This window comes from Tympanuchus pallidicinctus, unplaced genomic scaffold, assembly GCF_026119805.1.
Source record: "Tympanuchus pallidicinctus isolate F22 unplaced genomic scaffold, pur_lepc_1.0 scaffold3, whole genome shotgun sequence".
NCBI classification, from domain to species: domain Eukaryota; kingdom Metazoa; phylum Chordata; class Aves; order Galliformes; family Phasianidae; genus Tympanuchus; species Tympanuchus pallidicinctus.
The window spans coordinates 21,299,105-21,313,594 of NW_026294747.1; positions in this window are offsets into that span (position 1 = coordinate 21,299,105).

A 14,490-nucleotide genomic window follows, 5' to 3' on the forward strand; every position below is an offset into this window, starting at 1 on the left:
TACATGACCAGAACCCAATGATGTGAGCAAACACAAAAAAGTTGCCTTTAAATGTTTTTTTCTGTTGCTGATAGTAATTTGGTACAATTTCAATTGCATCAAAACATGTTTTTCTCACTATTTTTTTTTCTTGAATCCTGGAACTATCTTTGGCCATGACCTCAGTTCCCATATACAATGTGTCAGGCCTGTGCCAGGAATAATGAGCAGCTGGGGGTGACCCACTGCCTTGGGAAGACAGAAGTTCAGTTGTATCCATTCCCCAGCCTCGTCTTTGTCATAGCATGGTGTTATTGAAGAAGCTGCGAGCTGTGGTTTTCTACTGCAAGTGATTCTTTATCCTTGGAAGTCTTTTAGTATGTAAAAACAACTCTCATTCTGCAAACCCTGACACCATAATAACTGCTGAGACCCCATGTCTTCTAAATAACGCTCCTGTGTGCTGCTATTTTCTTGTCCTACCAGTTACTTCCTATCCATAATTCTACCTTTAATCAAAGGCTACTGAGTATTTGTGCTTCTGAAAGCAATTATGTTTTGGAGGAGCATTCTGGTCTTCAGCCCATGGCTTTCTTTTGGAGACCTATGTGCAGGAGATATACTGAAAAATCTTGATGCTTGTATAAATGCAATCTAAACCCTACAGTTTGTTAGAGTACTGAGACAGGTTTCCCTGCAAGCTAAGCAGGAGTCGCTAATCCTTGCCACAACATGGTGTGGTGGTCCCTCATGATGTATGCATGCCTTCTGGAACTGCAATAAAAGCTGTTCATTGCAGCTGCCTAATGCTAGTCATGCTGTGCTCTGCTAAAGCCCAGTTGTCTCAAAGCAAGCAGTAGTAGCTCCTAGGATATTTCTTGAGTCTGCTTTGTGTTTAGTGTCTGTTAGTGCAACTTAGTGTTGAGCAATTTTGTTCCCTACTCTTTCTGTGAGAGCATAGAGTCACAAGGTTGCTTTGAAATTAAGCACAGGCGACTGGATGCTGAACAGATCTGATTGGTGTCTTTCCACCAGTGTCAAGCTCAGGATTTGTGCTAGGATGGAGATTTATCTTTTTGTTTTGCAGGTAAACAGGACAAGCATAAAGGCTGGTTCCAAGAGAGGCCAATGAATATTAAAGTCAGTTGGGAAGCTGGCAGTGAGGTTGAGGTTGGGCAGCATTTGGAGAGCTGAGGACTAAAGAGGGTTTTGGTGATCCGTTGAGGTCTGTATTGTGAAGAGAGGCTGGTGAAAGTGTCAGCAAATCCATGAAGCCCTCTATGGGAAATGGCAGCAGGATAAGATTTAAAACCAAGATCAGGACTGAACAGTCATAGAGGATAAACTTAGCAGTGAGCTCTGTGGGATCTGCAATGTGAGGATGAAGACTTGAATCAGTAGCTACCACTGAGAAAACAACAAGGAATCTTTGAGCAACCTGAACTAATGGAAGGTGTCTCTGCTTGTGGCAGGAATTTGGAACTGGAAGACCTTTTAAGGTCTCTTCCAAACCAAACAATTGTGATTCTGTAATTTAGAATCCTTGTAAGAATTTCAGTGTGAATGTGAGTCTTAGTGTCTGGTAAATGCTCATTTAGTAAACATCATGGCATTCAGTTCCAGAAGAACTGAAATCCACACTGAGTGTTGCAGGCTTAGCAGCTTGTCCTAGGAGGCTGACATTTCTCATCTAATGTTTAACCACTGTAGAGTCCTTCCTGCCAGCTGCTACTCAATTCCCAAGAAATATGAGAGCAAAGTATTGTAATCCGAAGTTTCACCTCATCCACAAGTTGATGCGATCTTTGTGTGCAAATTGCACCAGAAGTTCTTAGCTGAGTTGCTGCATAAGCAGCTGCTCTTGCTGTCACTGCCTTCCTACTGTTGGTACCTGAAATGGTTCTTCTATACAAGAGTTACACAGTGCTGATTCTGCTCTTTGGAAATCAAAGGTGATAACTCACAGATGTTGTTGCTTGCACCTCGTGCCAATGCTAGAGTGATGTTTTGTGATAAATTGGTTTTCAGTTTTTGCAAATGTCATTGCATCATCTTGGAACAATTCTCCCTCAGTTTAGAAAACTTTCTCCCTTCCTCACCTCGTTGGCCCTCAACCTTTCTCAGATTACGAATCTGAAGAAAAAGGAGCATTAAAGCAGTGTTGTTTTACATATCCTGTTTTATTCAGTATTTAGCTGCAGGACTACTAGCAGCTTGAGTTGTTCTGATTTCTTAAAAATTCAGAGTGGGATGCTATGGCAGGAATCTCTTTTTCTCCTCTTGAAGGTCTCTTACTTCAGACCTTGGAATGCAGAATGAACTTAGAAAGCCTCTGAGGAAGTTGCTGTGATATAAAGGGGGCTCAAGTTCCTGTGATTCTGCACGTATGAGGATTTCTTTCTTGGAAGCAGCTCCTCAGGCCCATGTGGCAGCCTGCCTTGTCATCTTCCTGCAGTAGTACTCCTTTCCAAAATTCTCCAAGGGGGGTTATTTTGGTTTAAGGCAAAAAGGAGGAGGGAGTTCCCTTTGTGCTTGCTGGGGTAAGAGGCAGTCCTCTTCTGAAGTTACTGCCAGCCCCATTACCCTCGAGTGCTTCTTGTCGTCACCTGCTATTACCAGAGTTTATGAACTTCCTTAATGGCTTGTTTCTAACTAAAATATCCCTGTTCCTTCTAGAGCCTGCTGCTTATGGGCTCCATCCCAAATATAAGGGCATGACAGAGATTTTCAGAACTTCAAATTTTACTCTAGCCATAAGCTCTCAGCATAATGCATCAAACACTGCTGCCAGCTTCAGTGGGGAAATACAGGGTTCCTCTCAGCAAGAGATGAGCTGGTTTCATAAGGACATCCAAAGATGATCTTGTTCATCTCACCCAGGGAGTCGCTGAAATAGCCAATAAGAAGTTTTATGAGAAAAGTTAAATATTTGTTGCTATCTGTGGTATTTTTTGTAACAGTTTAGACTGCTTTAAACCAATGCCAGGCTTTTTCTTTCTTTCTTTCTTTCTCTTTGTATCATTTTACAAGAGCTGCTCCCAGTGCCCCTTCAGCAGCCTCATGCCACATGCAGTTTTACTTGCAGTTTTCCCATAGGGACTGTGTTTTTCACACATGGGATCTGCAGGGGAGAGCAGTCAGCAAACCACTTTTGGGTCAGATGCCTCTTCTAAAGGTAAAGTGATGCCCGAAGTCATCTCACCCCAGAAAACCTTGCTTGATTGCCTTCCAAAGAGGTAAACAGGCTTGTTCCTTATGTCATTTCTTCTTCTGAATGTTTTTGATTGGAACGCCTACAACTTTGTTGTGTAAATTGATAAAATCTGGCATGAGAAGAATGAAGGGAATGTGTGCTGCAGATTTCTTCCCATTTTTTAGTAGCGTAAAATCTTCAAAAGAAGTTAATCAGACGTTGCCCTTTCTCTCTAAAAACAACAACAACTTGTTTACCTCCTGTGCATATGTGAAGCGTTTTACCCTTCCCATCTCTAACATTAGGATTTACAGGCCTCCTTCCTGCTCCTGGCCTTCCATGCATTGCAGAAAAATAAAACCAGCAATAAATAGATTCACAGTACTAAGACTATGAATTTCTGCATTCACTTGCCCAAACTGATTAGGCACAAACTCAGATTAGATGTAGATCTGCAGAATTCAACACATTCCACAGATTTTTATCTAGTTACTGCCCGTAATCCATTGTGAAATAGTTCTACTTCATTGGAAAAAAAAAGAAGTGCAAAATTGGAGGATAATTTCCCAACTAATATTTCCATAGTGATATCAGAGGTGTTACCACCAGCCTTCTCTGTTAGAGCGGGGACTGTTTGGGAAAGCTATTTTGTTCTCTTTATTTAGTTTGTTTCAGTCACAGATATATAAATCTAAAGTGATGTTCCTCATATCTGCTCTCTTTTCACTTATATATGCCCCATACAATTCCCCAGTTTATATGCCAGGTCCCAGTAAATAGTTACGTCCCTTAAATCTACTGCACAAGTATTTGTGATAGTTCACACAAATTCATTTTTTGTTTCATTATCCTAACGAGTGCTTCCTACATTAACTTCTGTTACCTGAGTAGCATGTTGGTACGTATATTTGAATTCCTGCTTTTCTGCAAGGAATTTCTGTAAATTCATTTCAGGAATTTGAAAGAAATAAGCCCTCAAGTTTATCAAGCCTACAAAATTATTTTTCCAACTTGTCTCTATTAAATGTGTACGTAAGGGTTGTCTGAGATAGGGCATGAAGGCTCTGTAGACTACATTAAGCCTCCTGCTGTTTTTAATGTCTTCTTTGTCAATCAGCATTTAGCTTTGTTACATGCGATTTGAGGTATCATTCACTCCTTAGCAGCCATTAACTTGGCTTGCTTTGGGTTTAGTTAAATGAGGATTCCCTTTCTTTTGTGCTCAGGAAGTTCCTGTGAACACCAAGTTCACCAAGTTAATCAGAAGGAATCTCTCAGGGTTCTGCTGCAGTGGTAGTGGAGAGGAAAGGAGAGACAGAAAAGGAAGAAACCCTGGCTTTCAAAGAACGTTGAAAGAGCCTGAAGTCTGACAAAATTGAACTTCGTCTTTCTAATTCGTGCTGCTGAAATTGTTAGTCTCATCACAGTGCAAAACCTAATTTAATCTGGGAGTTGAGCCCTTCTCTAACTGCTGAAGAGACTCGCAGATTATGGATTAGAGACAGCACTGTGGGGGCAATCTGTATCTCTTTGTCCATTGCCTGTGGGACCTGAACATGGGCAACTCTGTTACTCTTAGTGCACGCTTACCCAAACCTTGATTAATCTCAAACTCATCTGACTCTTTCAAGTTTCAACTCTTGAGTAAGATCTGGAATTCCTCTTTCACTATACTCATTACAAACATGTGTTGGGGTGTAGACCACATCTGCACTGGTAATGGGGGAGAAAAAATGCTATGTAGAAACTCCTCTCTCCACCCTCTTTGTCTCCAATCCATTTCCATGGTTTGGCATTTGTGATCTGGAGAATCTGTTCTCCAGGCCCCATTTCTGGCTCACTGCATTTAATATGCCTTGCCAAAAGTAGCTGATGCTAGCATGAGGGAAAAGTCTAATAGCTTTCAGCTACAGAACTCACATTGAACCCCTGCCATAGAGCTGATGCTAAGTGGAATTGCTGCTGAAATGGATTTTTCAAATCTTAGTCTGGAGAACCTGTTCTTGCTGAGGTTGTCGCATCCTTCCCATAGTGGCAATGAATGTCACGAAGATGTTGAACATCTGCAGGTCCTTCAAACGGGCAGGATTATCTGGCAAATATTTTTACTTTGCTGGTAATACTACAGACACACTGTTTTTCTATTTAATTGGGCCTAGCAAGTCTTAGAGTGCTAAGGGTTAGGTTTGTTTGCTTGGTCTTTATTTCATTTTACGCTGTGGTTGGCTTGTGTCTATAACCTCAGTCAAAGTATTGATCTTCTCATTTGTGATGCCTGATACCAAGCAGAAAGGCTGTTTCAGACACTGAGTAATGACAGTGAAGACATTCAGGAATTCCTTGCTGAAAACAAGCTCTTAGCTGTGTGTGTTAAAGTTGGAGAAATCTCTGAAGAAGCCATGGGACTTAGTTGCTGGGAAGCAGAAAGATTGGGGGTGGGTATGAGGTCACCTAAGCACTGCTAACGTCTCAGTTCCCTGACTTCTGCATGCTAAGGCACTGAGTGGCAATCCCCGAGGCAGTTTCAGTGATAACACAAGACACAGGAGTGGTGGACTGCTCTGGCAAGCCACTGCTTTCCAAATCACTAAAATAAACACAGATTCAGCCTGTGGTTGTGGAAGAGGGGTGAACGTTACAGATTCTATGTCCTACAAACATAGCTAGTTCACCAGCTCTTCATAAACTCGTGGTTTGTTCCCATCTAAATCAACAGGTCATCACAGTTTTTTTTGGCTCCTTCTCTACAATGCAGATTTCCCATTCTCAGTTCTAGAACCAGCCACCCTGTGACCAACAAGAGCAGTTGAACAGGCCTCATAGTGTTTAGATCTCTTCTCTTCTAGCTGCAGGCCCGTGAAAGAGAACTAGAGTCAAGCTTTACTTCTGCAGTATTCATCAGATGACAGTTCAGCTTAGCTGTGGCTGGACAACAATGCCAGACTTCATTAGAAATGCCATCCTTTCAAAATACCCCAACAGCAAGGGTAGGATAAGAAGAGCATCTACCAAATAGGGATGATTTGTAGGCTGCTGGCAACAACACGGAGAGAGAGGTACATCCTGGTGCTGCTCCCTAATATTCTCCATTAACAGCCCACAGGCATCCTGGGGAAGGAAATAGTGCAGACCAAAGGCCAGGGAACAGACAAAACAGGAAAAGGACAAGCACTCAAGACCCCTTGCAAATGAATCTGATTTATTGATATGTATCCCACCCTCAGTCAGAAGCTTTATCAAGGTCCCTCTGCCTCTGCACTTTGAACCTGCTTGCTCTATGTACTGGCTAAGCTCTGCCTTAGTATTCATACCCATCCAATTTTATAAGAAAAAAAAAGTATACAAACAAAAACCCTTTGACCAATTTTTTTTTTCTCCTGCTCCTTCAGTTAGGCCAGCTGAATTCCCTCTCTGTTTTTACTCAGTCTCGTGTAACTACTTTTTGCTCTGTTCTTAGTGAGTTAGGGGAATGGAAGAGTTTGCCTTCTTTTTGTCGTTTCTCTAACTCCTTCCAAGCAGCTGGAATTTATTTTACTGTAGTTCATTTCAGTAGAGCCTGGAGCCATAATACATAAGACTGTGATTTCAGAAGAGCTCATAAATTAAGTAGGGTCAGCTGTGGTCAGTGCAAGCATAGGAGACCTCCAAGGACACCCTGTGTGCTGATGAGCCTGTGCCAAGGTTATAAAAACTGCCAGACTGTCTGCCCTGTGGGCCGTCTCTTCTTGTATGCTATCTCTAGCCACTGCCAAGTGCTTCAGAGGAAGATACATGATCCCTGTGGTGGACAAGTTATTCTTAACCCACCATGATATGCTCCTAGGTGTTTGTGGCATGAAGTTGTTGGTCTGTTCTTTCAAATGTGCAAGGGTAGCTGGGGGCACTGGACTCTGACTGCTTACCCAGTGCCTGGACTTCTCTCTGACACTCATACCAAATCAGCCCTACCTCACTTCACAGTATGAATGTGCTACAGAGGCATCTTGACCTCAGGAGAGGAAATATCCAGTTTGGATTTGCCCTTTGCAAACCCTGTAGTACATTAATCTCCAAAATTACATAGTAAGTGTGTTTCTGAAAGATACAGCCTGGTTATAAAGACTTCAAAAGATGGTGACTTCCCTAGTGAAGCTGTTGCAGTTCCAGCTGCCCAGAAATTATTTAAATAAGACAGATTCTTCTTGTAAACTTCCAGCTATTGGCTGACATTACCTCTTTGTCAGAAAGACAGAAAAGCCTGCATGCTTGCCTCTGCTTCCTAGTAAATGCTTTCCTGTGTGTAACTTGCTATATTCGGCAATTATGTCACCTCTAAAACCTTCCCTTCTGCAAAATAAATTAACTGAATGCATTAAGCCATATATTCTAAGTCTTGTTTTCTAGGTCCTCTGGTCCATCCTGCTGATAGCCCCACACAGTGATAAATCCCATGTGCTTCAAAATCCACAAAAAACTGTTTTAAATTCAAATTATAACATGATCCAAAAATTAATGACTATTTGTCAGTTTTTCTTCATCAGTGAAACTACTGCTTTAACCTTTTCCCTTCTGAGCCAAGAAGGTTCTGAAAATCCTACACATTTTCTTTTTTTCTAGTCAAAGTTAACTGCTTTAACTTTGTTTACTAGAAACTGTACTACTTGGTGGTTGAAGTTGACTATGAGGCATTGGTTCTGTTTTGTGGAGTAACACAGTGCAGAAAGTGTCCATCGATGAGCAGGAAGCTTCCAGGTCAATAACTCTAAAAAGCTGTCCTGTGACCTTCCCTCTGTAGAGGGATTACCAAGATCAGGAGAACTCCCTTCCACTCTTTTATAGTCCCTGGCACTGCTGAGTGAAATACAACTGTTTTGTTTCCCTTGTTACTCCCTTTCCTTTTGCCATAATGTGTTATTTCACTCACCCTGATATCAGAGTTTGCACTAACCTATTAATTATCAAATGGTCTATTTCTCATCACTGCTCTACTTCCCCCCTGTGTGTCTTTTTCAGTTTGTTTTAATTTTCGTTGTTGATTTTGTTGTTGTTTGTTTTAACTCGTACATTTGACCTTTTTCTGGCATAGTTTCAGGATTGTTCCAATGCTTCTAAAGCAAAAGCATAAAGCTAGAACCAAGCATGGTTTAGAGAACGTATTAGGTGAGCTTTTGCCACGAAAAAGACTTCCAGCATTTCTCATTTCTGTGCAGAAGATCTTCTTGTGACCACCTTAGTAGTTCAGGCAAGCATTCAGCCATGAATGCTTTTGGCTTTGGCTGGGTGGGCTTACTCCATAAGGGCTGCACTTTATTTTCTTCCTGTTGCAAAGAAGATGCTCCTCAATGTGCAGCATGCTTTTCAGCTGTACTTCTTCATAGCTTCAGTATCCATGGCCTATCACATAGCCCTGTATATCCAGTATGTCTTGTATTTTGTGATATCTGTGTCACAGAGGTTTCTAAGGTAGTATTATCCAATTTTGGATATGCTGCAGGAGCCTTCTTAGTAGCTATTTGGTGCCATGGATGATTGGGTTGAAGAGGCAGGGACTGTTAAGCTACTTTAGGTCATTGATTTAAGAGGAAAGTATACTTAACTGAGTCAAACTGAATGGAGAGTAGGAGGAAAATAAATAGGAAGTGCTAAAACATGCAGTGAGAAAGAAATTTCAAGCATTTTTTTCTTTCTCTTTTGTAGAAACAGAAGTAATTCTGTTATAACCCGTGACATAGTTTGTGGAAGGGTGTGAATGTGGGTGTCCCGGTCTCAGAGCATCTCCTTGCCGTGTTGTTTCTTCTTCTGCTTGCTTGTTTTCTTTGGAGATTTCACCTTGTTCTGCAGAGCTGATAGATAGAGATCTGTGTATTGTTTTCCATGTTATGATAAAATATCTTATCCTTGATTGTTGGGCTCTACCTCCCGACCGGAGGTGCAGCATCCATCTATTTGAGGCTATTTGAGATATACCACCTCTTGAGATTAGGAAGAACTGGAACAAGAAAAAAGAATATGGTGTCAATAATGATATCTGCATCATAGCTTTGTGTTGGTACAGTATGTCAGTGACATGAACGGGGTTTAGAGATTTTTCTGTGCCAGATGGTACCGACACACTCTGCAGACTTTTCCCCCTGCTAGGGCTCTGGCTGCCTGTGCCCCAGCCAACTCTGATATGTGCAGCTTAACCTGAGGTCAGAGTGCTGTGAAAGCTTCGCTGTAAGAGACCTGTAGGGGAGCCTTGTGGGGGTCTGCCTGCTTATTTTGTTGGGAACTGCTTTTAAACCCAGGCCCTTTGTCTTGGCCTCAGTTACACTGCAAATATGCCTTTACCTGACTGTGCACCCCATTAATTTGAACCCTGACCTAGTGACTTGATTTCCTGGATGATTTCAGACCTGTTTTGTCCGTATGGACTTGTCTGGCAACCACTGGCCTGAGGCTGACCCTGGTTAGAGTCACTAGAGCTGCTCTGCTTTCTTTGTAGTGTGCTGTGACCTCTGCTCATCTTGGCATGAGCACTGCCCAGACTGCTCTGCTGTTCTCTTTGGCCTCCTGTAGGGCAGCCCTTGTGCTGCTCCCCAGCGCACTGCACCTGGCAGAGCTGTGAGTGAGATCTGTAGGTCATCCCTCACTTGTACTAGTAAAGCCTGTACAATGTCCCACACCTTGGCGTATTTTTGAAATGCAGCAGATAGATTAAATGCTTGATTTGAAATGCTAATCATCCTCTTTTCCAGATAGCCAAGATCTTTTGAAAATATCAGTTTAGCTCTTCAGGGTTCGAAGCCTCCAAATTAAACATGGGGAGCCTTTAAAAAGACCAAGATAGGCTTTTAATGCAGAGTATCACCTATGAAGTCCACCGGCTAGCACTGGTAGCGCGTGAATTATTCCAAAATAGCAATATGTGCTAATATATTTTGTGAGGTCATCTGTGCTTTATAAATAAAGTTTAAATATTTAAGTTTATGGAAAGCTGGTTAACAGCTGCTCCAAACTCAATGGATTAATTAACCGTATGCTGCATTTATGCAGATCCAAGCCGTACAACAGGTACTGTGTCTCACACAGCTTTGAAGACGTATTGCAGTGCTATGGACCACAAAGATCATTTTCAAGTAGGAGGTTTTTATAGGTTTTATTTCCAGTCTAATTGATAGTGCTGACATTTCAGAGGTTCTGCAGATCTGAGAGAACCCCACATAGTAGGAGCTAGCCTAGTCATCTTCCGTGTGTGCTGTGCTGAGCTTTTGTTTTAGCCGTGGCCTATAGGAAACTGTTTTCCAGCCACTCCTTTATTATCTGACCAAGGAGACTGAGAACAGAGGCTGGAGCTCTTACAGGACCCTGGAGGAGATATGGGGAGGCCTTGTGAGGAGGGATCTTTTGGCTGTGATTTCCTTTCTTGCTTCCAGAGCCCCTGCCACATTTGGCATTCCCCTTAATCCCCCGGATTTCTGTATGAGCATTGTTGGGACAGTCTGTGGATCTTTTTCCAGCTGGCAAATGGAACCTGCCCAGAGATTGTCTGACTGGAGAGAGTTCCCACTCTGCTCTCTGAATGCACTTTGCTTGCAGTATCAAGTCCTGCCTTCTAAGATGGAGTCAGTAAGGGATAAAGCTTTCATCAGCCAAATTGATCTCAGGCTTCCCAACATGCAAATATCCTAAAAGTGGAAAAAGCTCATCCATACTTCTTGAAGTCTCCACAGTCCCTTCTTTGTGTCCTCCTCCAAAGCAGACAGGAACTAAATGAGACAGCAGTCAGCCTTTCTACTTAATTAGTGTAATTTCCCTTGAGTGGCCTATTGCTTTTAGGCACAGATCTAATCTGCTGTGTATAGCATCCATGTCATAGATAATAGCAATGAAGGGGGAACAAGCTCTCCTGTTACTGTATGCTACCTCATCCATTCCTCTTTGGTCACAGAGTGATTGTCCTCTACAATCAAAACAGAACTGGGAGAAGTACTGATGGAATCTCAAAGGCATAGCCTAATAAATCTTGCTAGAATAAATACTTGGGGAAAGACAGAGGATCTCCCATCTCTGTAGCATCACCATGCAGTAGACACTGGATGAGTTGTTTCTTAGAGCAACTAGATGGTCCCTTGTTGTATCTACAAAGAGCAGCTTAATACCAAGAATGTGAACTCGGAAGACATTTTGATTTCCATACAGAAGCTGTAGGACTAGCTGCTAAAGGAGAAGATGGAGCTGGTACACTGAAGAAGTAAGCCTATTATGCAATAAGTATTGCATTTTTGCAATATTACCAACAGAGCCATAGTGGGGCAGCTAAGATATCTCCCAGACCCACTTTGTCTTACTGTATCTGCACTCCTACTGCAGATCCCCTGGGTGCAGAAGTCAGCAAGGGCAAGAACACGTGTGTTCCATGTTTGGTATCTCCTTGCTGTCGTCTTGCTACCAAAGGCCTTTGGGATTCCTGTGTTTTCCCTCACTTCCTCTTGCAATGACAGCATCCACTGAACATTGCCCAATGCCTGCAACAGGCACACAGCTATATTCTAAACTTGCTTATTTCCTGATAATCTCCCTCTGGCCTATTGGGGCCACCTAAGAATGGGGCATCCACACGTGGGCCACTATTCCACACATCTTAAGAGCTCTAAAACTTGTAGCACTAAAATTTTACCATGCCATCTTCTAGTGTCCATTTACAGGACAATCACAGCAGATTTGCATTCTTCTAGGCCAGTGATCTGTCATCCAAGCAGCTCAAATTCATCCTACTTCTGGAACCTAGCTCCACTGGGTCAGTGGTGAGCTGTCAAACTTATTCAGTCAAACTGCGTGTGGACATGGGGGGGCACAGCAGCTCCTTACTCAAACATAAGAAAGGTGGTTTCTTAAACTCCAGCACTGCTCGTCATTTACTGCCATTTCTGTTTCAGAAAGAAACCTGTATTTTCTTAAGGAGCTGTTGAAAACACAGGGGGAAGCTCAGCCAAAACTTTCATTTAGAAGCCAGTAAAATGAGCAATAGTTTTGCTTCTCCTGGGGATGAGGAATGGTTCGTGATTTCAATATTTGTTCTAAACAGGGGTTTGAAGCCTTTTCAGACTAAACTTCTCTCTTGATAGGAATTTGGATGGGACTAAGAAGAAATTTGGAAGGTATTAACTAGTGGTTAATACTTTATTATAGTGCTAGAGGGCACTGTACTGTTGAAGGTACTGTTTGTGGATCAAATGTAACAGCTAAGAGCTAGACAGTTTAATGGTTTGAGATTCCTTTGCACTTTTTGTTAGAGAGACACGTTGAATCTGACTGTGCTGTAAATCATAATAATTGCACTCTTCCTGTCTCAGACATACTGTGCTTAATGCTTTGTTGTCCTGACCCTATAGGCTCCTTTTTGCTGAAGATGTGCAAGAAAAATGTAAACTGCTGCCATTCCAGACTGGAAAACGTTCTGCATGCAGTTTGCAATAGTGCAAATGTGTACCCTATTTTTTAGGCAACATGAAATCTCTTATGTCTGGAAATCCATTACTGCTTGCTTGTGTAAGTATACAGCCATGGGCAGCAGCACTCCATGAAAATGATCACCTGTCCAGTTAAAGCAGCATTACAGTGGATAGATAAGGATGAAACATTCTTCTAACTGCTGTCAGTTCAGATAGACAGAATTTGAGTCTCTTTTTACAGGATGCCACCAGTCTTCTACTACCACAAAGCTGGTATCCATCTCTGTGACTTTAAACAATTCTCACCTTGTGTTCTTCAAAGTGTTACATCTTTCTCTGCATAAAAAAAATATGCTTTTTTCCCCGTTTCATCTCCTCTGCTGGTTTTTTGAATAGAGAATAAGAAATAGTAGCATTATCTGCAAAATCCATACCTCATCTTCAAAGTTCTAGCTTTTTTCATGCTTTGTTCACACCGTTTTCCTGTTAAAATGTGTCATAAACAAAACAACTATATGCTTGCCTAAAATATTATGATTATGACTTTTGATTTTGCCTCAGAATTCGTTTTCAAAGGTAAACATGAGTTTTCACTCTCGAAATTTTTTTTGAATTTTTTTTATTCTTACTTCATTCTTTATTAATAGAAACTGAAATAGGCTGGGAGCTGTGCCTGCTTCTTGAACTTTTAAAAAATTATTACATTTCCTACAAGTATTTGCTTTCTTTTTGAAAGCGTTGAAACTTCATGCCTTCACTGCAAGAAAACAAACAAACAAAAATTGCTGAGTTAATTTTTCAGTGGTGTTCATAATATTTGTTCCTGTACATTAAAAATGAGGGGAAAACTAAGTTTTTTCTATTGCTGACCGACACCATTACCCAAATATCAAAACCCAGACTGTGATACTACGACAGCAAGCAAGTTCTAAACGATGAAGACTGTGTCTTCACATGGCTCCTAATTAGAAATTGATAGGGTTAGCAGCTCCATGAAATCCATCTTTGAGAGGCTCTGTTGCAATGGAGGAAAATGCCATGGGAAAATGCTTTCTGGAAGCAAGGAGGTCTATGTGTTTGGACTTGGGTCGTTATCCATGGGCAGAGAAATTTCATAGAATCATAGAATCACCACGGTTGGAGAAGTCCTCTGAGATCATCCAGTCCAACCATCCACCCATCACCAATATTACCTGCTAAGTGGCAGTGTGCAGCTGAGTGGCAGGGGGACTTGGAGCAGTGAGGGTGCTCACCAGGAGAGTAGATGTGGCAATAAAAATCTCACCAAATTTTATTGCAATTTTCATCTTTTCTTTTGCAAATTGGAGGGATTAACTCCAAAGAGAACAGATTTCCCAGGAGACCCAAGCTCTCTTCAGTGGCCTTTCTCACCCTGCAGATTATGGATTCTTTCTCCATCTTTCATAGCTGTGCCTGCAAATCCCATCTTGCACGTTCCCAAGCTCCTGTTTCCCGTGCAATTTCTGCTTGGCAGTGAATAGCTGTTTTTCCTCCTTTCCTTCCCATCCCCCAGCTCATGTTCTGAGCATCTGTGAGGTGGGCCCATCCTTCTCAGGAAATCATCTAGCTGTTGGCCTGTCCTAAGAAGAGAATTAGCTATCCATGCTGCTCTGCATCTCATGTTCTTTTCTTCTTCCTTCTCAAAGGGAGATCTTTTCAAAGATGTCCACGTACTGGAAAATATTTTCCTTGCTTTCTGTTGCCCATCTGTGTTTGGTTTATAAGGGTGTAATTTTGATTATTTTTTTCCTACAGTTTGCTCAAGTATCTTTTTTTGTTTGTTGACTTTCTTTTCCATTACAACAGCAGTGGCTGAAATCCCTATGCACAAAATCTTTCTTGCAGAAGATCAGTGTGTATTGCAGTGGATGGCACAGTCTTGGG